At 43.8% G+C, this 26,921-nt stretch overlaps 1 long non-coding RNA gene across 1 annotated transcript; it reads right to left on the reverse strand.

The window, feature by feature from the left end:
• On the reverse strand, positions 1-26,921 carry LOC132023969 (uncharacterized). Its single transcript, XR_009406112.1, has 4 exons — positions 26,636-26,921; positions 20,712-20,859; positions 13,959-14,187; positions 1-86 (listed from the first exon to the last, which is right to left on the reverse strand). It is a non-coding gene; the product is annotated as an uncharacterized LOC132023969 (long non-coding RNA).

The following is a 26,921-nucleotide window of genomic DNA, read 5'->3' on the forward strand; positions in this document are numbered from 1 at the left end:
TTGAGGGGAACTGTCAATAGCGGCAAAATCTTGAGAATTTTCCATGGAAAACTAACATGACTCCAACATTATGATTTTATGATAACCTGTAGAGGAGAGAGAATAAAAAAAAAAGCATTTAAAGAAAGATTTATACATTATTAACTAATGTGACATAAAATGTTCCCATCCCACTAATAAAAAAATGTTGAATTTATTGTTTTATAGCACACTGTCTGTCTCCTAGAGAATAACAATATTGGTGATTTTTTTTTCATGGGGCGACTAGAACATTTTGCTTACTTACATGATTTACAAGGCTACTTTAGAAAAGGAACAATAACAACTCAGATGTTGGATTTGTTCTAAAGAAGAGAAGTTACATTAGAGGTTCAGGATGGTGGAAAATATAAAACATGTTATCACAGAAAAGGAGGCAATATGAAAATAAGAAGAATCATAATTTGTGTGGCTCAGTTGGTTACGTGTCTGCCTTCAGCTCAGGTCATGATCCCAGTGTCCTGGGATTGAGTCCTGCATCGGGCTCCTCACACAGTGGGGAACCTGCTTCTTCCTCTGCTTGATGCTACTCCTGCTTGTGCTTTCTCACTAGCTCTTTCTCTCTTATATAAATAAATAAAATCTTTAAAAAATAAAAAAAATAATAATAACAAAGGAATTCAGTCAACGGTGGACTCAGCATTAAATACCTCCAGAGGTCTACATTTGATTTTGCATCTTTGTTGTACCCACAATCCTAGCAAAGACTTCATTACCATTTAATGTTAACCAATAACTTAGTGACTTGTTATGGTAATCCACGTTTGCTTAGTCAGCTGCAAAGTCCTTAACAGGCATCAGGTCCAAGAGTCAGTGGTTATGGATAAACTTTGTTCCTTAGTAAGGAACTTGGCGTCAAACAGTGATAAGCTTAATCTGGTAACATCGGCAGCTGGTCATCATTGCAACATGAATGATTAAAACCCATTCTGACCATCTGATTATTCCTTAGTCTGATTATCACCACTCATCACATTTCTAAAAAAGTCCCATGAGACTTTATCATTTAAACCTAGTTGATAGCTAACTTGACACTATCAATAAGGTGGCCAAGTAGGTTTGTCTGCTTCTTTGAGATCATGAGCTGTCCAGGGAGAGAGGTATTCGAAAAGGAGCCTGGAGGTCTCTGGGGCCACTTTCAAGACTCTGCCTCCCATTCTCTGAAGGAACGTGTACATGAAATGAGATGCTGAGAGACGCTCAGATGACTGGAGAGTATAGGACACAAAGAGCAATCAGAGTTGTGATTGCCACTTAAAGCTGAAGCAAATTTAACCTGAAATTGCTGGAATCACTGGCGAAACATTCACCCATGTGGCATAAAAGAAAAGCGAAGCTCTAAAAGTCAGGTATTCTGAATGCAAGTCACATCTCTGCCACTAAATAATTGTATGTTCTTGGGGTGCTTCGGGGGCTCAGTCGGGTGGGCAGCGGACTCTTGGTTTTGGCTTGGGTGATGGTCTCAGGACTGTAGGATCAGGCCCCAGGTTGGGCTCCACGCTCAGCTGGGAGTCTGCTTGGGATTCTCTTTCTCTCCCTCTGCTCTGCACAACACTCTCTTTCTCATTCTCCCTCCCTCAAATAAATAAATAAATAAATAAATAAATAAATAAATAAATATTTTTTTAAAATGCTTGAAAGCACTTAAGGAAGTTTCTTCTCCTTTCTGGGCTGATGTAGGACTCACTAATCCTTTCCAGCATCAACCTTTTGCCTATTACTTTCCTGTTGAGACTAAACCAGCTTATTTCCATGTCTCGAGGAGATGGTTGTCCAGCCAAAGGCCCACCACCTCTCTCAGCTGTTTCAGTCAGAGCAGGGAAGGTATTAAGAGACAAGGGACCTGCCTTCAAGGACTTTATCATCTAACCCATAAGTCAGATGGTTCTCACCCACAGGGAAGGAACAGTTAACCTGCACAATATAGTATAGGTATAACCTGCAGATTATAGATTAGGTATAATCACTGCCCAGAGAGGAGAATGTGGTGCGATGGTTGGTGATGACTTTGCCAAAGCACAGAAGGAATGGGGCTTGGATGACACCTGGGATAGACTCTCTTGGATGGACAGAGTTTGCTCAGGCCAAGAGCACAAGGAAGGTTATTTGGAAGTAGGTGAACAGGATGAACAGAGTCAGGGAGGTAAGAACAAACATGGCATGTGGGGGAAACAGGGATTTGCTTGAATGAGAGAAAGGTGAGCATGTAAGTGTAAGACTGACTGGAAAGGGAATAATGAACCCAATTATGAGGACATTGAAAGGTAACTCCAAGAGTACAAATGTGCCATGGGAACCAGGAAGGGATTGGGAATTCTTGAGTAGGTGGGTGTTTTGGTCCATTTGGGCTGCTGTAAAAGAATCCCCAGACTGAGGGACTTAAACAACAGAAATTTATTTCTCACAGTTCTGGAGGCTAGAAGCCCAAGATTAAGGCATCAGCAGATTCGGTGTCTGGTGAGACCTGCTTCCTGGTTCACAGATGCCTGTCATCTCACTGTGTGCTCACAGGGTGGACAAGGATGAAGGAGCTCTCCAGCGTCTCTTGTATAAGGGCACTAATCTCATTCATGAGGGGTCCACCCTCATGACCTAGTCACCTCCCAAAACTACACCTCCAAATAGCATCATCCTTGAGAATTAGGTGTCAACGTACGAATTTGGGAGGAACACCAGCTTTTAGTCTATAGCAGAATGGTGAAGTTATGCTCAGGGAAGATTAGACAGCTGTGCCTTTGTAAGCTGAGTTACTTATAGACAGAGATGGGGAAAACAAGATGAAATGGGATCAGAAGCAGAAGAGAGGAGGAGAGGGGAGAGGAGAAGAGGGGAAAAGCAACCTCTCTGCAAATACCTAAGGTGGTTCAGGAAGTGAGGCTAGAGGGCAGGAGAGTTGTCTGGCTGATGTATGGATATTGGAGACATCTCATGAAAAATAGTGACTTTCTGGGGCACCTGGGTGGCTCAGCTGGTTAAGCAACTGCCTTCGGCTCAGGTCATGATCCCGGAATCCTGGGATTGATTCCCACATGGGGTTCCCAGCTCCATGGGGAATCTGCTTCTCCCTCTGACCTTCTCCCCTCTCATGGTCTCTCTCACTGTCTCTCTCTCAAATAAATAAGTAAAACCTTTTTTTTTTTTTTTTAAAGTGACTTTCTGTATATCCCCAAATTAATTGAAAGGGTCTAGAAGACATATTTGTACACCCATGTTCACAACAGCATTATTCACAATAGCCGAAAGTTGGAAGCAATTGTCCAAGGAGGGGTGAATGAATAAAGAAGTATCCACAGAGGGGTGACTGGATAAAGAAAATGTGGTCTACACATACAATAGAATAATATTCAGCCTTAAAAAAAAAAAAAAGCCTCCAAAAAACATATTCAGCCTCAAAAAAAAAAAGAAAAAAAAAATTCAGCCACGCTACAGCATGGATGGACCTAGAGAACAGTATTTTAAGTGAAACAGGCCAGTTCCAGAAGGATAAATAGTGTACAATGACATTTATTTGGGGTACACGCAGAAGTCTAATTCATAGAAATAGAAAGTACAGTCTTGGTTTCCCAGGGCTGGAGAAACAGGGTAACAGGGTGGGGGAATTATTGTTCAATGGGTATAGTTTCAATCTTGCAAGATGAGGAAGGTTCTGGAAAGACATATTTGAAAGGGTCTAGAAGACATATTTGTACACCCATATTCACAACAGCATTATTCACAATAGCCAAAAGTTGGAAGCAATTGCACAACAATGTGTATTTACTGCCACTGAGCTGTATACTTAAAAATTGTTCAGATGGTAACTTTTATGTTAAGTGTGTTTTACCACAATTTTTTTAAAAAAGAAAGAAGAGATTTTCTTTAGTCCAATGCTCTGGATCCCATCATCTCCAACCGTCTCAGGGGCTTTATTCCATTTATCATCCTGTCTCTTTCTCTCTCTCCTGGACCTTCAAGCCTTTCCTTTCTCTCTCTCTGTCAACTCTTTCTAGCCAAGAGTCTTCAAATAATTTTCTATATTTTGTAGAGTCTATTTTTTCACTCTTCAGCCACTACCTTCAGACAATCAATAGACAACCTCCTTCTCCTAAAATTCAACTCGTGTTTTTTAGTTCTTACCTTCCTAGACCACCAAGCGGGGGTTTATCCTGTTGACCTCCTCCTCCTTCAAATTGTTTCTGTCCCTCTTCTGTCCCACCAAACTCCTGATGTATCTACTATCTGTGGAGTCACTCCCTGACTTCCATTCAGGCTTTTTCATGGTCGCTCTTCCTGTGTGCATAGTGTTGGGAACCCCCAGTTCCACCTTGGATTCTCTTTTATCTCTTTTATCCTCACATTTTTGAGTGATCATATTCACTCTTTGGCCTCAGGTACCATCAAATGTTGATGATGCCTAAGTCAACATCTATAGTAGAGATATCATTCCAGTACTTTCCACCCATAGTCACTGGCCTTCGGGACATCACCACCTGGATGTCCCACATCTATTTCAAGCTCAACAGGTCCCAACTTCAGCTCATTTTGACCCCTTCCCACGATACACATACCAACTTCTCCTTTAATATGCCATTTGCTGAAATGGCAGACTTACCATTAACTACCCAAACCAGAAAGTTCACATGATCCTCTTTTTCTCTCTCTCTCTCATGCCCATTTCCCATCATTTATAATCCTGCTGATGGTATTGACACTGGGAAACTGGAAAATCCCCAGGTAGGCCAGTGCCCTGAGAAGAGTCTTACAGCGTTCTGCCCATCTGAGGGTCCATCAGAAAAGGGGGCATCAGAAAGTGCCAAAAAGAAATATTTTAATGGTAGTTTGATTTGTGTGTTAGGAAAAGGTATTTGAATATTCATATGAGCTGACTTTCATTAGTAGTAAATGTTTCGGGAAGATTCAGTAACCCAGGGGTTGAGTGTACTCTATAAAGTCTGCTTTTGAGGCATTTGAACTGCATTTGTTGTTAAAGCATTTAATATCAGCAAATGTAACAAGTTACTTCCAGAAGAACCAGGAATGACATCTGTTGTTAGATGATGAGGCATCAGTTTTAATGTCCTGTTAAGTAGCGAGAAGGCAGTCAGCTGGAATTTGCCTGGGAGGGTTGGATGAGGGAATCCCTGTCTCCTCCTCCAAAGCCTGTTGGGGGTTGATCTAGATTTCCGGAGCCCCTTCAAGCCTCAAACATTGGCTCACTCACTTCTACTGGGAAGCTACCTCATCCTACCTGCCAGGACCCTCCTTCCCACACCACTGGAAGGGAAGAAGGCATCTGGGGGGTGATGGTAATTAGCACTCATGAAAGAGAATCAACACTGTTGGCCACTGTATTGTCTTTGCCATGCTTGAAACCTCCTGAAGGGCGCTGTAGATTGATTGTGTTTCCCCCCAAACTATGTTCAAGTCCCAATCCCTGATACCTGTGAATATGACCTTATCTAGAGATGGTCTTTGCAGAGGCCATTGGATTAGGTCCTACTCCAGTAACTGGTTTCCTAAAAGAAGAAAGTAATTTGGACACGCAGACACAGGAAAGAACACCATGTAAAGACACAGGCAGTAGCTGGACAGAGGAGTCTATAAGTCATGGAATACCAAGGAGAGCTGTCAGCGGGGCGCCTGGGTGGCTCAGTGGGTTAAGCCTCTGCCTTCGGCTCAGGTCAGTATCTCGGGGTCCTGGGATGGAGTCCCGCATCACGCTTTGTGCTCAGCAGGGAGCCTGCTTTCCCCTCTCTCTCTGCCTGCCTCTCTGCCTACTTGTGATCTCTGTCTGTCAAAAAAATAAATAAAATCTTTAAAAGAAAAAAAAAAAAAAGGATAGCTGTCAGCTACAGGAAGGCAGAGAAGGACCACGTGGCCCAGATTCTTCCCTAAAACCTTGGAGAGAGAGTCTTGGTTTTGGACTTTGAGTCTCCAGAACTCTGAGAGAATAGATTTCTGTTCTTTGAAGCTCTCAGTGTGTGGGTTTGCCACAGCAGGCCTGGGAAGAGAAAACAATGGGGAATCTTGGATGGGACAGAAACAAGAGTCAAAAAAGTCCACCCCAGGTTTAATCGGCAGCCAATCAGGACACTGAATCTTAGCTCTCAGAACTGCCCTCCTCTCTGAGCTAGGCCCCCAGGCCCTCTTGCCTGGATCCCACCATCGTCCCTAACTGGTCTCTTCTCGCCAGTCTTACACCAAGGGATAAAGGAAACCTAACACCAGTCATAGTCACAGCGATGGACAACTGAGTTCTCAACCCCACGGAAGGAGCTGGCAGGCTGTGTACACGTGCAGGCAGAGTCCTAACAAAGATCCTCATCCGCCTTTACTAAATCTTGACAAGAGTTCGTGTGAGTGTATTGCCTGGGGAAGGGGCTAGCGGAGCAAGGCAGCCCCGTGAAACCGGGGTGAGGAATCATCATGACTTCTCAGTGGAGACCCTGAAATCTGGGATTGGTCTCAAGCGCCCATGTGAGTCAGAACTGGACCGCATACCGCCCTTTCTACACTCTCTCCCCGCCACCAACTGCCGTGGTTCCTTCCTGGGCCCTCCTCCAGTCCGGGCTGGGAGTGGAGCCCAGAGGGTCCCCGGGCGCCACCAGGGGCTGACGAGCCAGAAGTCCCGGGGGTGACCCAAGGCGATCGCTGGCGGGCTGACAGCCAGCGCGTTATCAGGAACTTTCCCAACAGTGCAGCGAGAGCTAGTGTTTATAAAGTGCTCTGAAAGCCTCTGATAAAAGACGTTAAATGGCATTAATGGAACACATTCCGCAGATCCCACGTCTGGCTCTGGCTTGATTGATACGCATCCCTCTTGCGCAGTCAGCGGACTCTTTACTTCAGATGAATTGAGCTCATTAATTAGGATCCTGTGTGCCGTTTATTGTGAAGGATGCTCACTTATTACCGTAATTAGGACCCTGAGCCAACCTCGGACTATCTCACTGTAAACATATGGGGGAGGGGGACTGTCTCCTTGAACCCCCAGTGCAGGGAGTTGCTAAATTCAAGCCCATTATCTGGCGCAGACAGGCACCTGAGGTTCCAATAAAACAAAGTGTTGCTGATTTCAACAGGGCTCGCTCTTAGATGAGTCTCTGGTAAGCACGTGATTAATGCATTGCTCAGTAGTGCTTCCCTGTTTCCAGACATGAGCTCAACTCTGGTCCTGTAACACCTCTATTCCTCATTTGCACTCAGCAACTAATAGACATTTTGAAGCAAAATTAAGCTTCCTTACCCATTTGCCACCAAGGGGCTACTTCTATTATCCAGGAAAGTGGCAGTACCCTTAAGGTGAATGTTCAGAAAACTGGTTGCCCATTAGAGGCCTCTGGGGAGATTTCATCAAATCTGGATACCCAGACCCCAGCCTTAGAAATTCTGATTCTGATTCACGTGGTCTGGGGGTCTAGGCATTAGTGTGAATATGTTGGGCGGGGGGAGTATCTTTCTTTTTCTTCTCTTTCTTTTAATTAATAGACTTTATCTTTTTGGAGCAGTTTCAGGCTTACAGAAAAATTGATGCTGGTCCGGAGAGTCTCCATATACCCACTATACATATACCATATAGGAAGTAGATCTCTATATATTTAATGATCTGAGTGACTCAAAAGTGCAGGCAGAGCTAAGAATTCAGTTTTAGGGCAATCATTAGCTATACAACAAGAATTCAGCAGTTTCTGGTAGGAATAACTTCTGATTGAACCATAGCCCAAGCTGTTCCAGGTTTTCCCAACACGTATCCCTAATGCAGCAGCCCAAGCTTGAGAGTGGATTGACATTCATTCACATGAAGATGACTCTGTCCACCACTGTGGTTTATGCCTTATGCACAATGAATGGCCTTATCAATTATTAGAGGTCTTGGAGAGTTCTCTTCCTTGCTGGATTAAAAAGAATATTAGTAGAAATAATACAAGTTGTGGCAATCTCGAATTCTTTGAAATGGTTGATGAGCTGTAGTACTTAAGGAAATTAACATAGTACTTCTAAAAAGGAGTTATTTGAGTATTTTTGACATTAGTAGCCTTGCTATAAAGATGGCTAAGTAGAACAAAGGAAGTAATCCATTTAATAGAGAACAGAAAATGTGGGGCGTAAATGCATTTTTTCACAGTACCCAAAAGAGAGCTAGACACGAAAGCAAGTATTTTGGGTCCATAATCATTCATTCATTGAACAAATTATTTATCAAGCATTTACTGTGTTTTAGGTTCTAGGTGCTATGGATAAACAATGAACCAAACAGGCAAGTAGTGCTGCTCTCATAGAATTTACGCTCTAGAGGCGTATTGGAACATGTACCCTCCCACTTACCCGTATGCTGTTGCAATTGTCTAACTAACAACAGCTGGATACCTCTGGAAACGTGAAATACATTATGTAAGTCGTAAACGTTGTTGACATCACCTTTTCATTAGACTGGCATCAAGATAAAAATCTAAAATTCACTACGAAATATAATTTATTACTAAATTTTGACTTGAGAGAATGTTCATGCACATTGATATGGGTAACAATTGGATTGTTGAAGTATAAATCATACATCATATTTAAAATATGCAAAAGAAATAAATTCGGGGCATCTGGGTGGCTCGGTCGGTTGGTTTCCACTCATGTCGTGATCTCAGGGTCATGGGATCAAGCCCCGCCTTGGGCTCCCTGCTTGGCGGAGACTTTGCTTGTCCCTCTCCTCTCTTCCCCTCCCTACTTGGGCATGCTCTCTCTCTTTCTCTCTCTCACTCTCTCATGAATACATACATAAATAAATAAATAAAATCTTTTTTAAAAAAAAGAAAAGAACTCGAGTTCTTTCATAAAGTTAACAGCTTATGGGTATGTTGGGTCTAGTGCAGTTGCTAGACATGTTTGAGAACTTTAGGAGGAAATGCTATCTTTATTGAAGGGCACAGGTATCTCTCACTTAGCTTATGGTGCATAATAAGCTTCTCTGAAATGAAATACCTTTGTACAGCACAATTTATCTTGTATTTAGCTCATGATTCTGGGGGTCAGCTGGGAGCTTTGTCTGGACTGGCTCAGCTGAGCCCTGTTGGGGCCTCTCGGGTGCTCCGGCCAGCTGAGGAGATGGCCTCTCTCACTCACGGGTGGTTTAGCCCCCTCAGCTGGGATGGCTCACCTCTTCTCCAAATGGCCTCGTAGCCTCCAGTTTCCTGGTCTCCTTCCCTTGAGAGCAAGGCCCAATGCTCCACTAGTTTTCAAGCCTGTGATTGTGTCACATTGGTTATTGTCCCCTTGACAAAAGCAACTCATATGGCCAAGTCCAGAGCTGGTATGGGGGGGGGGCACTACTCAAGGGCAGAGACGGAAATTATAGTGACATTTGTGCAAATGATTCATTCCACTATCTCATTGCTAGGTATGGGTTTTTAGGTGAGACCCTCCTAGAAAGTACTATTTTCTGAGAAGTTCCTGCCTTTGACGATGGGCCCCATGTACACTCAGGTCTAACTGTTCCCAGTGAATGCAGCCCAGGGAACACAGTACCTTGCTGTATCACTTCACACAGTCTGGGATCTGGAGATGCATACTTCACCCCTGGGCCGTACCAGGTTCCCCCTCTGGGGACCACGCTTTCCTCTCTTAAAGCAGCTTTGTAAATTTTGTATACACCCCTAATTTCCACACAGATCACACCCCTCATCTTTAGGAGAAGAGAACAATGTTTGTGATAGCGCAGTGAATCTCTCTGTCCTAGGACTCAAACCCAAGAGATCTGCCTCTTCCTTAAGCCAAAAGTATACAGGAATCGTTGTTAGAACTGCATGTAGGGGATTGGAGACCTGGAGTTCACGGGGACTGGGTCAAGAAAGAGGCTCAGGAAAGAGAGGATGTACCTCCTGGGGGGACTCAAACCAGACTCCCCCTCAGAGAGGAGAGGAAGGAAGTGCAAGGAAGAGAGACTGTCTTCCAGCATCGGCTCCTCCTTGTTTACAGTCTGATCAAATTCATTAAAGACTTTGCTTCAACAAGATCAGCCAGGAGTTCAACACTCAGTTGCATATTTGAAAGTTGATAAGAGAGATCTTAAGAGTTCTCATCACAAGAAAGAAAAATTTGTTAACTATGTGTGGTGATGGATGTTCGGGAAACTTAACATGGCAATCAATTTATAGTACATACATGTATCAAGTCCTTATGTTGTATACCTAAAACTAAAATGTGTCAAATTGACTCATTGTGTCAATTATATCTCAGAAAAAAAAAAAAAGATTCTCCATGTGTTGATGATTGTTCAAGCAGATGATATTTACACAGATATTCATTGTACTATCCCCTCTACTTTTGTACATATTGCAAATTTCCCATTAAAAATTTATTTTGTTGGGGATGCCTGGGTGTCTCAGTTGTTAAATGTCTGCCTTCAGGTCAGGTCTTGATCCCAGAGTCACGGGATCGAGCCCCGCATCAGGCTCCCTGCTCCATGGGAAGCCTGCTTCTCCCTCTCCCACTCCCCTTGCTTGTGTTCCCTCTCTTGCTGTCTCTGTCAAATAAATAAATAAATAAAAGCTTTTTAAAAAAATTGTTTAGTTTCTTTGAAAAAAAATGTACTTCAAGTTTGAATATAATTGCCATGAGTAACTCCCTGTCCTGGCACAGGAGGTAGAATAGTTCACTGGTTAGACATACAGGCTTCCACCTCTCACCACCTGTGTGACCTTGAACGAGTTAGCCTAGGTAAGCCTCACTTTCTCCTTCTGCCATGGCCAGGGTTGTCCAGAGAAACAGAACCAATGGATAGAGATTGAGATGGAGATCGATTTTAAGGAACTGGCTCACAGAATTGCAGGACCTAGGAAGTCTGAAACTATAAGACAGGCTGGTAGGCAAGAAATGCTGATGGTCGGGGCACCTGGGTGGCTCAGTGGGTTAAGGCCTCTGCCTTCAGCTCAGGTCATGATCCCAGGGTCCTGGGATCGAGCCCCGCATCTGGCTCTCTGCTCAGCGGGGCGCCTGCTTCCCTTCCTCTCTCTCTCTCTCTCTCTGCCTGCCTCTCTGTCTACTTGTGATCTCTGTCTGTCAAATAAATAAATAAAAATCTTAAAAAAAAGAAAAAGAAATTCTGATGGTCAGTGTTGCGATGTGGAATCAGAGCTGCACAGAACAGTGGACTGGAAACTCAGGCAGGGTTTCTGTGTTGCATTCCTGAGGATAATTCCTACTACAGGGCCGGGGCTCAGAGCTTGCTTTAACGCCTTCAAATGATTAGAAGCCAAATTATGGAGCATAATCTGCTTTACTCAAAGTGTACTAACTTGGGGCATCTGGGTGGCTCAGTCAGTGAAGCATCCATCTTCAGTTCAGGTCATGATCCTGGGGTCCTGGGATCAAGCTCCATATCGGGCTCCCTGCTCTGGGGAGTCTGCTTCTCCCTCTGCCCTTCCCACTGCTCTTGCTCTCTCGCTCTCTCTCTAATAAATAAATAAAATATATTTTTAAGAAGTATACTAATTTAAGTGTTAATCATCTCTCAACAAATACCTTCAACAGCAATATCTAGATGTGTGTTTGACCAAACAACAGGCACCATAGCCTAAGCCAGGTTGACATATAAAATTAACCTCACACTATCCATTAAAGGGACACAAACCAGTATATATGTCCTTGAATTGTAATGAAATAAAGCAACAAAGCAGGGAGAATGGCTCCCAGCATTAATCTTGGTTGTCATTATTCTTATCCATACCCTATAGAAATAGTAAAGGCTGGCCATCCACATAAATTAGGGCTATCTAGTTTGGGGAAGGGGTGAGCGGAAGGTTTGGAGAATTTATGGCAGTAAGTGGTTTTATTCCTTAAAGAACCAGAGTGGGGCATCTGGAATTAGTTTTAAATTGATGTTTGTTTTCAAAAGAAAAGGAATTTAAAAAGAGTTCTGATCCTTTAAGACTGAACTCTTGCTTTAGAGACCCATCACCTAGCAACAGGAAGATAAAACCTTCTCTCCTCCAACAGGTAAACCTCCGGCTTATCTAATTGAAATTTCAGGCTTCTTGCCACTATCACTTTAAAGGGATCAAACTGTACAAGCCAAACAGAGTCAAATTTGAATGTGCTGGTTTCCAAATGGCAGGCTAATGAGATTTTCATTGGGAGAAGAGATTTGAAGCTTTACAGCTCGTAATTTAAGTAGCTTTGTTCCATTGGCATTCATTGAATTTCACAACAAGACTGCAGTAAAATTCCTTTTTTGACTCCTGTCTGGGGATCAAAGATAAGTGTTAGAAGCAGAAACAAAGTGTAAATTGTATGAAAATAAAGAATTATCTAGACTTTTCACCAGGTTGAGTTATCTTTTATTCTTTTTTTTTTTTTAAAGATTTTATTTATTTATTTGACAGAGAGAGATCACAAGTAGGCAGAGACACAGGCAGAGAGAGAGAGAGGAGGAAGCAGGCTCCCCGCTGAGCAGAGAGCCCGATGCGGGACTCGATCCCAGGACCCTGAGATCATGACCTGAGCCGAAGGCAGCGGCTTAACCCACTGAGCCACCCAGGCGCCCGAGTTATCTTTTATTCTTCCCTCCAATGTTCCCTGGCCCTCCCTTCCCATGTTCGTTACAAATGCTCTCCATTCTACTTCTGAAATGACTGCTCATTTCATGCCTTTCCACTCCGCTGACATACCCTTTACAGTACCCTTGATTGATCTCCCTGACCAAACTGTCTAATCTATTCTTGACACCATTGACCAATTTATTTCTTTTAAGACACAGCCTTTCTTCTTTCTATTCTCTGCTCAAAATTTCAATAGCTACTATTGCTTTCTTTTCCACAAAGTTCAAACTCCTTTGCTTGGCATTTTAGACCTTCTGTGATATGACCATAAACTTTCTTTCCAAGATTGTTTCCCTATTTCTTTGTACCAGTTCTAGCCAAACACAAATTTCTGGTCCTCCCCAAACCTGCCCTGAGCTTTTTTGACTCCACATCTCTGTTTATACTAGCACCTCCTCAAATGCCCTCTCCTTGAATCCCAGTAATTCACCTAGGTCCAGGCATGCCAGTTCCTCCAAGAAGCCTTCCTTGATTTCCCTCCTCCCAAGTAGCACTTCTCTTTTGACATTTATCACATTTAGAGAAGTCAGAAGGGTGCAGGATCTAAGTGCACAACTTTGAAGGTGGACAGCTGGGTTTGAGCCAGCTCTGCTGACTCTTACCTGTGTTAACTTGGACAAATTGCTTACCTTCTGGGAATTATGGCTTATGTTTGCCTTTTTGAAAAATGAGATAGCCACTGGTTGTGAAAGGTGAAGAAGTTAAATCATGGAATGTGCTTGGCACGTAGCTGACAGTCAGTAAATATTAATTCTTATTTTTTAAAAATCACATTTAACCTTTATTGTAGTCTATACAGTCCCCATCTCATGCCCCCATCGTAAAATCCCTGGGGGTAGAATCTAGATCATAAACCCACTCTCGGTTCCTCTCCCCACCAAGACTGCCATGTATTATTATTTGAAAAAAATTGTTCCTGGTGGCCTTCCCTGGGTGCCCCACCCAGGGAAGGCCAGGGACATGACGCTAATTCTCATCTGAGTTACAGTATATGCCTATTGTTTTCATCATATGTATATTTTATTGTCTTTCGTCCCCACAAAAATGCACTTTCAAAAAGACAAGGACTTTTGTGTGTTTTGATTATTGCTGAATCCCAGCACCTGGATCATTCAACAAGTATTTGCTGAACACTTGAATGAATGAAGATCTACTTTCTCTTTCTCTCTCTCTCTCTCTCTCTCTTCCTGAGTTGTATTTCCAAATAAAGTGATGACATTTCTTGCCAATTCCTCAAATCTAAGTTTACAGAGAACAACTGGAATACCGACCAGATGATTTTGGTATGTAAGTGTCAGGGGAAGAAACTCCAAATGTGATTGGAAATGTGTGGTAGCGATGTCTAGCGCTTACCCATTTCTTCTCTGCCTCTCCTTCGGGGCATGTGAGGAGAGCACATCTCTCTGCTCCCTTTCCAGTCAGGCAGAACTATGTTCTGGAGCAGAAGTGAAGCACGTCACTTCCAGGCCAAAACCTTTAATTATCAGCGTGAGACCTTCTTCCTCTGTCCCGTCACCCGAGGAGGTCACGTGTTCTTGGAGGTATAGCTCCGGGATGGCGGGCCCTCTGTTCAGCCTGGATCCTGCAACGTTGTACAGAGAGGGCAGCTGTGTTAGACAGAATCACTAAATGCACAAATAACTTCGCAAGAGTGAGAAATCAGCTGGAAGGCACTCAGCCATGAGACGTAGGGGTTGTTTGTTACTGTGCACAACCTAGCTTCCCTGACCAATACAGACTGTATTAGGGTGGATTGTACAAGGAGCCGGAAGGAGAGTCTTGGTATTTTCCAACAAATCTATCAATGCAACATAGTCTTTCATCTGAAATATTAAGTAGCTCACAACGTATGCTCTTTAGTTTATTTCAGTGATCATGGGGAATGTCCTCTCATCTTCCTTGATTATCCCTCCTTCTTTGTCGATAAGAGGAATGTACCAACCTTTACTGGACATCAGTGGAGTCCTTGCTTTGCCTGCTACCGTATTTACCGAATCCTGCGCATCTCAGAACCACATGGTCACGATTTGAACATGCCCGTGTTCCAGCTAACGCTGTACTGGGCAAAGCAAGGGCTACCCAAATTTGACTTTACTAGAAAGTACTGAACTATAAAGGGACAAGACTTTGAAACTCAATTTCCTGGCAGTTTCCTTTGGCTTTCTTTTTTTCTTTAAAGATCAAGAATGTTTTTCCTATAAATTACTGTGACTTCTCAAGAACAACGAACTTCACACACTCTATCTTAACATTGCTGATTGTCACAGTCTTCGTTCCTCATATCCAAACCACTGTTCCTCCTAGCACATAAGTAATACTGTTTACTGAGCTACGAGAATTAATTCATCATCAATTCACTCAAGAAATGGCAGAATGAACTTAAAAACAAATAGCTGCCATCTTTTGTAAAAGTACCTGTAGTCTGAGAAACAGCTTCCTTGTACAAAAATAATAAGACCAACCCAGAAGCCATGAATTTTTCCCCAGGACTAAGGGATGAATTTGCAGGAGTCCCTCGCTCTTTCTGCCCTTTGGGCAAGAGCAGCTGTTGGCCAGAGGATGAGATCTGGTCCATGACCACAGGATGGGATAAATGGATTGACTTTCCAAGGGATGAAGTCCATGTCATTAGCTACATTAGCACAATTCTCTAAACAGCCGAAGCCCAGGAGTCATCTGTATTCTTAGAGCGGTTCCCAAACCCATTGATTCATTATTGACACCAACCCAACCCATGCCGGTGCTAGGAAAATCAGGCATTTTAAGGTGTAGTCTATGCACTAGAGGGTCTTACAATCTAATTTGGTCATGAGCGACTGTGTCTTCAAAAGTAGAAATAGAGAGAAGTACAAAAAATTGCATTTGCTGTTTCAGGAAGTCTAGAACTTTCTGTCATGTCCATTACATTATAAAAGATAATCCATGATGAGGGCCATGAATAGTGTAGGCAGAGTAAGAGCTATAGGCATGAAGAGCTGCCAAGGGAGGGGATTGGAGGACCAAGCAGTTCTATGGAGGGCGTGAAATAAAGGTCAGAGAAGACTTGCATCCAAGATGGGAGCGCAAACGCCCCGGGGGCTGACCAGAAAAGATGAGTGGGTGAGAGCAGGATAGGCTGGAAGTGCCAGGGGCACGTGCCCAGTCTGGACGGGACTGTCACCACCCCTCTGCTGCGCGCGAGCCTGGGGCCCTGTAACCGGGCCTTCAGATTTTTCCAGAAAAGTCAGAAATCCGTATTTGTAAGAATGGCCACGTCTTAAAATATTGGCAACTCAGATACACACAATCGCAGGTCAAATAAAACAGTTTCTGGCAGGATTGGGCTACAGCCCTGCAACTCCTGCCTCGGGTCAACCAGGCGGGAGGCTGGAGAAAGACTTTTCCTCTGCTCTCAGCCGACCCCTCGCATTTCCCATGACTCCACATTGGCTGTGTACAGAACAGAGTGAGCTCTGATTAAACTGATATTAGAGATAGTACACCAAATTTGCATAATTTCTTAAATTCGAGGAGGAAATTTATATTACCCCCCCCTCCAACATACATAATTTTGTTCTGCCAACGGTAATTGTCCTGAGCCGCTGCCCCACTGGGGAGGGCTCAGTTGTGATTAATTAAATTCTGTTTGCCGCGAGCAAACGGCAGAGCCCTCCATCATGCCTCCCGCCTCTTCGGCAGCCTCCAGAGGAAGTCACTGTCCGGGATTATAAAACTGCTACTTTTCTTTTTATTTTCTTTTTTTATTGTGGTGATATATACATGCTATTTACCATTTTTACCATTTTTAAGTGCGCAGCTCGGTGGCGTTAAGTACATTTACAACGTTGTGCAACTGCCATCACCAACCATTTCCAGAACTTTTTCATCATCCCAAACAGAAACTGTTTATTCATTAAACAATCACTCCCAGGTCTGCCTCCCCACCAGGCCCTGGTAACCTCTATTCCACTTTTTTTCTCTGCGAATTTGCCTATTCTGTGTACTTCATATGAGTGAAATCACGTAAGATTTGTCCTTCTGGGTCTGGCCTATTTCACAAAGCATGATCTTTTCAAGGTCCATTCGTGTTATAGCAAATATCCCGTTATTTTGTTCCTTTCCTCCATATTTCCTCACCTCTTTCCCTATTTTAGTGGTAAATCTATACAAAAAGGATAATACTTTGAGCATAAAATCCACCAAAGTACACATCATTCAGAGCCTTAAATTCTCTTAAAAGAGAAAGGATCTTGATCTGTCCAAATCTCTCGCTTTCAGACTGTCTGGATTTGAATCCCGACACCGCCATTAACTATTTTACAGTTCTAGGAATGTTATTTAGCCTTTCTGTGTCCTGGAATTCTCACATAAAAAAATCCAGGAAAATAATAATTTATATATACACTAATATCCAATGTTATATGTAACACAGGAGGAGCATTTACACAGAGGAGTTTTAGTAATACAATTTTTTGAAAACATAACCATGGACTGATTTATATATCTCTGTGTATATTCTAAATAATTTATTTAAATAAATCCTTATTAGTAAATGAGGCCTGTTTGCTAAACAGGCACTGCTCTGAGATCCAGGACCATTAGAAATCAGAGAAGAAGCTGCCACAGGGCCTCTGCATGGTTCCCTGTCCAGGGGTCCCATCCCCGTCCATCATGCTGAAGTTTGGGAGCAGAGCACACCCCACACAACAAGATCACAGTGACCACTCTCAGTGGGGAAGTTGACCGAGGTATTTGGAAGTTCTTTGAAAGAAGGAAAAGAGAGAAGAAGGAACAGGGCAGGGGTGGCTGGAGAGGAGAGATCTAATCCATTGAACAAGGCCATTCAGAGTAGGGGCAGAAATCCTGACATACCTTTTCTTAGCCCCAAGATCATCCACTTTTTCAGTGGCCAAGCACTGTTCAAGAAGGACAGGTGAGAGAAAACATACAAGTGAGAATGTTCTCTATGGGTCCTTTACACAAAGGAACTAAGCAGGATCCTTCCCTATAGGCAGATCACAATCAGGCAGGAGAGAGAGGTAGTTTAGCCAACAAGCTCTAGGAAGAGTGCCAAGCAGGAGAAAGGTAATCAGATACCAACTACCACAGAGGAGGGACTGATGAACCCTCTCTTGGAGGCTCAGAAAAGCTTCCTGGCATCTAGGACATGAAGGCTAGAAAATTGAGTAGAGTAGTTTCCTGGTCAGACCAGAAAGGGAGGAAGAGACAGTGTATGGACAATAGCATTCAGGGAACATATAAAATCCGTTAACATTGCTGGAGCTTAAAAATAAGCTGGAGAGGTAGGGAGGGGGAGGAACCAGGAGACCTGCGTGTGATGCTAAGATACAGGGAGCTGGTCTTATTGGAGAGACAGAGCCAGGAAAGGGTTTAATCAGGAGAGGGGGGCACCTGGGTGGCTCAGAGGGTTAAGCCTCTGCCTTCGACTCAGGTCATGATCTCAGGAATCCTGGAATCAAGTCCCGCATCAGGCTCTCTGCTCGGCGGGGAGCCTGCTTCCTCCTCTCTCTCTCTGCCTGCCTCTCTGCCTACTTGTGATCTCTGTCAAATAAATAAATAAAAAATCTTAAAAAAAAATCAGGAAGGGGCCACGCTTAGAGATCTGTGGTTTCTGAAAGAACACCCTAGCATCGGTGAAGAGGACAAAACGTGGGTAGTAGAGATAAAGCAGAGGGGGGGGCGGGGACATCAACCAAGAGTTGACGGGAGTTTCCTGATGAGCATCGAAACCAGGGCAGTAGCCATAAGAATGTAGAAGAAAAATAAACAAACCTGAAGCTTCTTTTATTATTTTTTTAGTCTTTTTTTTTTAAGATTTTATTTTTTTAAGTTATTTCTACCCCCAACATGGGGCTCCAATTGACAACCCCTGAGTCCCGTGCTCCACTAACTGAGCCAGTCAGGTGCCCTTAATATTTTAGTCTTTACAGCCATTCATTTAAGAGGATTTCATGACCATTCACTGTTAACTGAAGCATTTCATGAATAATGTTATATTTTTAAGCTTTTTGAAGCTTAAAAAGCTTTTCACAAGCGTCATTGTCGTGTTTGAGCCCCAGAGTAACTGTGTAAGATAGTAAGTTCCATCATTCCCATTTTACAGATGCAGAAACTGAGGTCCAGCGAGGTGAACTGATTTTTCCCAAGGTTACACGGAGAACTAGCTGCAAAGCCTGAGCTGGGACCAAAACCTTACCCAGAACCGGCGTTCACTCCTCCCCAACCCCATGACGTCAACAGCTCAAAACTATTTCCCTGTTTATGCATCCCCAGAAAATGAAAGGTTGCTTGGCAATGTGTTATTGGTCGGGGGAATGGAAAATTACAAAGAAAGCCAAAACTATGAGTGAACTGTAGAATTCTTGGAGTCATTGATCTAGATACAAGCGTTCCAGCCAATGGGAAGGAATGCAGGGCTGTTTCTGGTTTGTTTTCCAAACAGGCGGGGAGTCCACTTATCTACACACACAGCTCAGGCTCAGTTAAGAACCAGGGTTTCTGGGGTTTGACAAGATGCCTGTGCCTCCTTCTTGCTGCTGGGGAAAATCTATAATATCTCTGCATTAGACAGAAAGGCAGGTGGGGCCGTGAAGATCTGTCCTGCTCAAGAAGGAAAACCAAAAAGCATTTGGTGACCCATTTAGGCTTTAATTTGCTTTCAGGTTTCTCCACCGTCTGTGGACGCCGGGAGGTTAGCCTCACGTGGCCCATTAACACACGTGGGTTCTGTGCGGTGTCTCCACTCGCCTGGGTCCCAAACAGGTGCACCCTTGGAAAGCCAAAGTCTCTGCTTCTACCTCTTGCTGAGTTGGTCGTGTGTTCGTGGCTCCCAGGCCTATTTGCCAAAAACCATTTCCATTCAGAGTTAAATCTGGCTGATTCCGCCACCGTATTTATTTGCCTGGGCCTGTGTTTTATCGCTTTAAGAAGTGATTAGTCCCGCTGTAATGATTTTTTTCCACTTAGAGGGCACTTTGGGCTGAGAGGCCCATTCGAAGCCACAACGTTTTGATACTGCTTCTTTAAAATCAGCCACTTTCTCTCATCAAACTCTGTAAAAATGGCCGATGGGCTCTGGGCACAGCCCCCACAATCACCTGGGAGGGGTCTTAAAGAAGGCCTTGTTGGCAAACTTTTCCTGTACCCCCACAAGAGAGGTTGCCCACACCTCAAGTTTAGACCCAAATTAGAGTTAACCCAATTTGTGGGGAAAAGATTAGCTGGACAAAAAGCAGAAATCACCTTAGAAATCACCAAGAAAAGTGGTCATCAAGTTTATTTCTTCCAGCAGAACTCCTTTTACCAGACAGAAATCCGTGACAGACTGGTCAGTGCTACCGCAATCCCCTCGCCCTTCCCTGGCGGCCCCCATGGCTCCCAGGGAACATTCTCTGAAAACTTCCACTACAGGCCACCTTCCTCGTTTTTTGGATAAGGAGAGGAGGTCTGGAGAGATGAGGTGACCTGCTCAAAGGCTGACAGCCAGCAGCAGGGGCAGTGTGGTCTCCCAAGGGCCTCCCCAGATGAGGAGGGAATCAAGGGAGTGACCAAACAGCACTCGGGTTCCCCTTTGATCATGTCACTGTTCGTGCTTGTCTGCTGAGTAGGGGACGTAGGAGAGCTTCAGTTCCTCCTCCATGTCCTCCTGCCTGACCTCCCCACAGTGGGGACCAGCATTGTTACTTTTTTCACCTTGAACCTGAGTTGAAACTATATGACCTTTTGAGGACATGCAGAATCATCCTGCCCAGAACCTTCCCCTTTGTGAATCACAAAATAGACCTCCCGGGGACAGAGCCCAGGCCTTTGGCTAATGGCTGGAGGGCACCTCCCCCGCCTCTGTGTGCCTACCACTCCTCCACAGGGGGCCCTTTCTGCCCCAACGTCACCCAGGGACCTCCCTCTTCTTGTGTTTGTCAAGAAAAAGAAGGAGAAGGAGAAGAAGAAGAAGACAAAGACGAAGAAGAAGACGAAGACGAAGAAGAAGAAGAAGAAGAAGAAGAAGAAGAAGAAAGAAAGAAAGAAAGAAAGAAAGAAAGAAAGAAAGAAGAAAAGCAAGCAGTATGAACATAAAATGTCAAGATCCAAGAAAATTGTAAGACCAACCTGCTTAACCAAGCATTTCTGGAAGGGAAGAATCCTTTTGACTAATGTTTTCAGACGGTTTGCTCACTGTCCATTTATCACCAGTGCTTGTTTGCCAATCCCAAGCACATCATTTATATGTGCCCAGAATCCCTAGGTAATGGGCATGCTGTAAAAATAAATAGAATAAATAAATTAGTTCTCGAGTTCCTCGAATAAATCCAGTTGAATTAAATGCACCTAAAGTCACTCAGTCTTGACGAGCAAAGTGAAGACTGTAATGAAACAGGCTTTTTGTCTGGGAAAAAGGGAGAAGAGGGAAAGAACTTTGCTCAAATGCATGGAAAAATTTAAGAAACAAAGGAAGTCATATTTGCACAGAGAGTTAGTCATTGTTATTTTCCAGAGGTTTTGTCTCCCAATTGCCTTTTTCCATAGCCTCAATTTCACCTTACATTTCTAGACCATTTCCATTGAAATTTGAATGCAGGTCCTGACAGTTATTGGATATAACCAAAGAAAAGGTAAGATTGTTTACCTCGCATCCTTATTGTCTTTCCTATTCGGAGGTTTACACACTTTGAATAACAAAGCTCATATGGGCTAGAAACGCACATGGCCACACACACACACACAGGCACGCCCAGACCTCGGTTGAGACCTCACAGCATACCAGGCGCTATTCTAAGTCCTTTATTTGCATTAAATATTTTAACCCTCACAACAACCCTATAAATCGTGTACTATTATGATCATCTCCATTGTAAAATGAGGAAACTGCTAGTTTTAAATTTTTATAGAGGTCACCTGATAGCATTTTTTTAAAAAGCACCTAAGATTTAAAATATATTGTACAATTAAGGTAAATTATGTTTAAAGCAGACATTTGACATCTATGCCTATAAAAGTTTATATATTCAAGTTGACCTAAACTGCATTTTTTTTTTTTTTAGAACTTCTCACTGGAAGGATAAGGGACCACCTTGCAACTTGGATTATTTTCCACTTGAGCACACCCAGTGTTTCCTGGGCACCTGCCGTGTGCCAGGGACTGTCTGTCACTTTTGGGGAGAGTGACGGGTACCCCGTGCCACCTTACATCCAAGTACAGTCAGCACTCCTCACCCTCACACACACTCACTGATGCACACTCATGCTCATACGTACTCACCCACACTCACACATCCACGCTCTCACACACCAGTGAACACTCACGCTCACACTCACATGCCATGCTCACGCTCACATACTGACCCACACTCACCCACTCATACTCACACCAACACACACACCGATGCACACTCATGCTCACACACTTGCAATCACACATCCATGTTCATGCTCACACTCCATATTCATTACACTCACATCCACACCCTCACACTAGTGCACACTCATGCTCATACTCACACATCCGTGCTCATGCTCACATACTGACTCACACACCTGCACTTTCACACACCGATGCACACTCATGCTTACACACTTGCAGCCACACATCCATGTTCATGCTCACACTCACCATATTCACATTCATGCTTTCACACACTGGTGCACTCACACTCACATCCATGCTCACACTCACTTACTGACACTCACACTCACACATCCATGCTCTCACACACCAGTGCACACTCACACTCACATCCATGCTCACACTCACTTACTGACCCTCACACTCATACTCACATCCATGCTCTCACACACCAGTGCACACTCATGCTCACACACTGACCCATACTTACACCCATACACTCATGCTCCTGCTCACCTGTTCACACTCACACCCACACAGTCACACTCACACATGTCCTCCCTTTCTCCTCCCAGAGCCAGGACAAGGCCGAGGCAGTAGAAGCCTCTGGAAGCGAGCATCTCTGCAGCCTCACCTCTCCCCATCCTCCCCTGCCCTCTCCCTCCTCACACACACACACACACACACACACCACACAGCACAATTAAATACAACAAAATCAAACAGTCCAGTGTGCCAGTGGGCTATGGGGAACACACAGCATCTGTAGATGGCCAAGTGACAGGGCTGGTACAGTCGTGACATCAGTTAATTCTGACTAACAAGTGAAGCCGCCTAGGCAGTCAGCCTCAAGCATGAACACTTTAAAGAAGAGGAAATGACTGGATTGTAGGAAGATAGCTGAACAGGAGCAGCTCATTAAAATGGGTTTGACAGGCAGGAAAGAGAAAGCCACTGTTCCCCACAGCAGTAGCAAGAATCTAAGTGTGGAAAGTGATGAGATCTGCAAAGAGAATCCCAGCCACACCACCCCCCGGCCCCGGGGGATTCCAAAACCCACTGTGCATCCGAACCTGACCGTGCTGAGCTATCCCAGGGACTGACTCATGTCTCGTTCATTCAGCAAACACTCACCGAGCCTCCATCACTCCTCTGAGCGCTGGGGGCGGACGGCAGGGGGTGGAGGTGGGGGCGGGCAATGCTGATTTCCAGGCACAGACAGGTCCCCAGGGCAGGATTAACCTGATCCCCTCTCTCGGTGGTACTGGGTTCAAATTCTCTTGTAGGAAGTCTTTTCCCATCCACTAATTCTGCTTCTCCAAAACTTACATATTCAATCCTTTTTTTAAAATAAAGGTTTTATTTTTAAGTAATTTCTATACCCCATATGGGGCTTGAACCCACAAACCCCGAGATCAAGAGTCAAATGTTCTACCGACTGAGTCTGCCAGGCACCCCTGTCCTCTTTTTTTCTTTTAAGCGGAATACCATTTTCCAGAACTATATAAACTGAAGTCATGCTGAAATTAATAATGGTTTCCATAGAAATAAAAGCCACCAAGTACCGGCTTTGGAAAAGGCTAGAGGAGTTGGGCTGAAATCTGAGGGAGTGCAAAGTTTCTACTTCGGAATGAACGTTACCCTCTCGATGGCTGGGGGGGAGGACGCACACTAGAAGGGGGTGAAATCAGGACCGTTTCTTGGTTGTCGGACATAAAGCTAGGAAGGAGGTGTGATTTGTCCTAAATGGTGGGGGCGGGGGACGTAATTAAACAGGGAACTTAACTGTGCAGTGGGGCTGCTTGTGTTTCAAGTGTATATAAACTGATAGAAATTTATAATTTATAGAATATAAATATAAAATTTATAGAAGCATAGATAGTCCCTACATTGCTTATGCATTGCTTAGGAGTATACTGAAAGTGATGATTACATGGGTTCCTGGATGGCTCAGTCGGTTAAGCGTCTGACTCTCCATTTTGGCTCAGGTCATGATCTCAGCGTCGTGAGAGGGAGGCCTGCATTAGGCTCCAGGCTCAGCATGGCTTCTGCTTGAGACTTTCTCCCTGTCCCTCTGCACCCTGTACACCCCCCGCCCCCCCCCGTGCTCGAGCATACACACGCATGCACATGTGCTTTCTCTCTAAATATAATCTTTCTAAAAAACTAATTATTACAACTATTGATTTCATTCCATGAATTTTATATTTCTAGTAAAATGATTTTCTATGAAATGCTAAAATATTTTTAACTTATGTGTTTTGCATATGTTTGTAAATTCCTTTATTTGTCTGTGTAATCCTCTGTGTAGCCATTCTCAAAATATGACCCTCTGCCCATTGTGGGGCCAACAGATCTTCCTAATGGGTTCCCCTTGACAATCCTAAAACTTTTTCTTAAGTGCCTGAATGAGATCAACTCATTAATAACGGTCTACATATGTTTTGCTACATGTGGTATTTTTAAACTAAAATTAGTGCTTTTTAGACTTCAGAGAATTTAGACGTGGCTCTAGTTCAGTATTTTACTGACGCTGCAAGCCTGTAGTCGCACGTGTGCCTGTGCGAGTGGCTGGATTCTGACAATGTGGGGGAGGTTACGTATTAATTATCAGTGCTGCCTGGAGTAATCATGTTTTTTAATTGCTGCTCTTTTGCTTCTTCACAGCGAATTATTGTTAGTTTTGTTCATCATTATCAGTTTAGTTTGTTGTGAGTTGTTTTTAACCCCATAGTATGCAGTAATGAATATTTATGAATTTTTAGGCTATAATTTTCCAAAATTGCTCTGGAATGTATACTGAAGCGGATGTATACATATTTGCCCCATCATTTGCTAATATGAGAACGTTTCATCTGTAATGTGCGCACTGCATGGAGTGTCGGCATGCAAATTACAATAGAACATGAAAGTGAATCTAATAAAATACTGGGTTATTTTACATTTACATGTTATTGTTTTTAAAAAGTGAACATATGAGTAGTAGTTTAATCTTAACATAAAAAATAAGCAAAATATGTGTGTGTGTGTGTGTGTGTGTGTGTGTGTGTAGTTTTTGGTTTTTTTTGTTTGTTTGTTTTGTTTTATCCTATTTTGATTAACTGGAACAAGACAAAATTGTGAATCATTATTCAAAGCCAATAGTCTCCAAACTGTGTTTTATCAGATGTTAATAGGTTTTCTGCAAATGATGGATTCTTTACTCGCATAAATTGGGAGAAAGTGGTTATTATTGTGTTTCCCTTTTTCAGATTTGCAAGGCCCTTTCTTTAGCATACCACGATGGTTAATTTTATGAGTCAACTGAGAGAGGCCATGATGCCTAGGTATTTGGTCGGACACCCGTCTGGAAGGTATTGCTGTGAAAGTATTTTGTAGATGAGATTAACAGGTAAATCACTGGACTTTGGGTAAAGCCCACTGTCCTCCCTAAAGTGGGTGTGTCTATTCAAAAAGTTGAAGACTGTTAGAGAAAAAAATAGTAACCGCTAAGGAAGAGGGACTCCTGCCAGCATTTTGTTTGGGACTCAAGCTGCAGTGTCAACCCTTCTCTGGGTCTGCAGCCCCCTGGCCTGCTCTGACGACTGCCAGCTTCTACGGGTACAAGAATCAATTCCTTAAAATAAATCTCTTTACAGATATATATATATACAATATGATAAATTTATATACATATTTGTATATAAATATACACACATATACACATATGTGTGTATATGTTTCTCTAGAGGACATGTCACACATGTTAAAGGTTCTAGAAGTTTATACAATTCAAAAAAAAAAATCCCTATTTAACCCAGTGTTTTCCCAGTTTATTTAACCACGAAAATTTTTTCATATAACACCTACAACTATCTCAAATACGGCTTGGGCCAGTTTCTTCTCAAGGCTTGACTCTAGACAGAGCTGATCTGTATGCAGCCTCTGTCAGTAACGGCAGACTCTAAACCCATCCAACTCAGGAACCAATAGCACAACTATTGGAACAAAAGACTCGACCTGCCCTTTTCTTCTGCACCCGGTGCTGGCACAGGGAAACGGCTGCGTGTTCTGTGGGCAAAGCGAGGTGAAAATACTCACTGTGGAGTCGGTTCCACATACAGCGACGTCTGATGAAAATAACTACCGGAGGAATGGACCCCATAGCTGGGCTTTTGTCAAAGGCTCTTTTGTGGCTATTTCTGGGGACTGGTGAGTCGTCCTGAAATATCACCCATGACAGTGCATCATGGCACAAGGCAACGCGCGAATGGCAGGGGGCCCGACAGGACAAGCCAGCTCTGCCTCCTCTCTTATTGTCCCTTCTTAAATGTGTCCTCACAAACGGTCCTCACTGACCCCAATTTATCCTTCAGAGCTTATTCTAGAAGCCATTGCCTTTTCTGACTCCTCCCTTCCCCAGAACCCACCAGATCAGCCTGCCCTCCCTGCTGTCAGGTACGTTCAAACACCAAGTACCCCTGCCCTGGACACAAACAGTGTTTCTTTATTAATGCCGGTCTTCCCTCCAGGACTGCGAGGGCCAAGAAGCCAGTGGCCACTTCCATCTCGTGTCTGTCGAGCCGCGGGAATGGCACAGGAGGGAACAAGCGACCCGAGGAGATCCTACTCCTCTCCGCTCCCAAGGGCGTCCGCCACATCAGTTACCCTTCCTCGGTCGCCCAGCTGGCGGAGTCGTCTTTCCTCTCACCTGTTTCGAAAGACCTTCACTCTTTCAACGTTTGGAGAAAATCTGTGCCAAGAGTCCACGAGATGTTCACACGTAGGTGTATGCACATGTGCACAATACACACGCACGTGCGCACACGCATGCCCATTTCTGCATCGCTGACTCTTGCAAATAATAATCTATACGTTCAGTTACCAGCAAAATAGTGTGAAGAGATAGGCAAGCAAGGAACCGGAGGAGGAAGGAGACTGAATCCAATTACAGCTCTGTCCTTTTCTGGGTCAAGTAGAATTGCGCACAAATTTTC

This window comes from Mustela nigripes, chromosome 8 (genome assembly GCF_022355385.1).
Source record: "Mustela nigripes isolate SB6536 chromosome 8, MUSNIG.SB6536, whole genome shotgun sequence".
NCBI classification, from domain to species: domain Eukaryota; kingdom Metazoa; phylum Chordata; class Mammalia; order Carnivora; family Mustelidae; genus Mustela; species Mustela nigripes.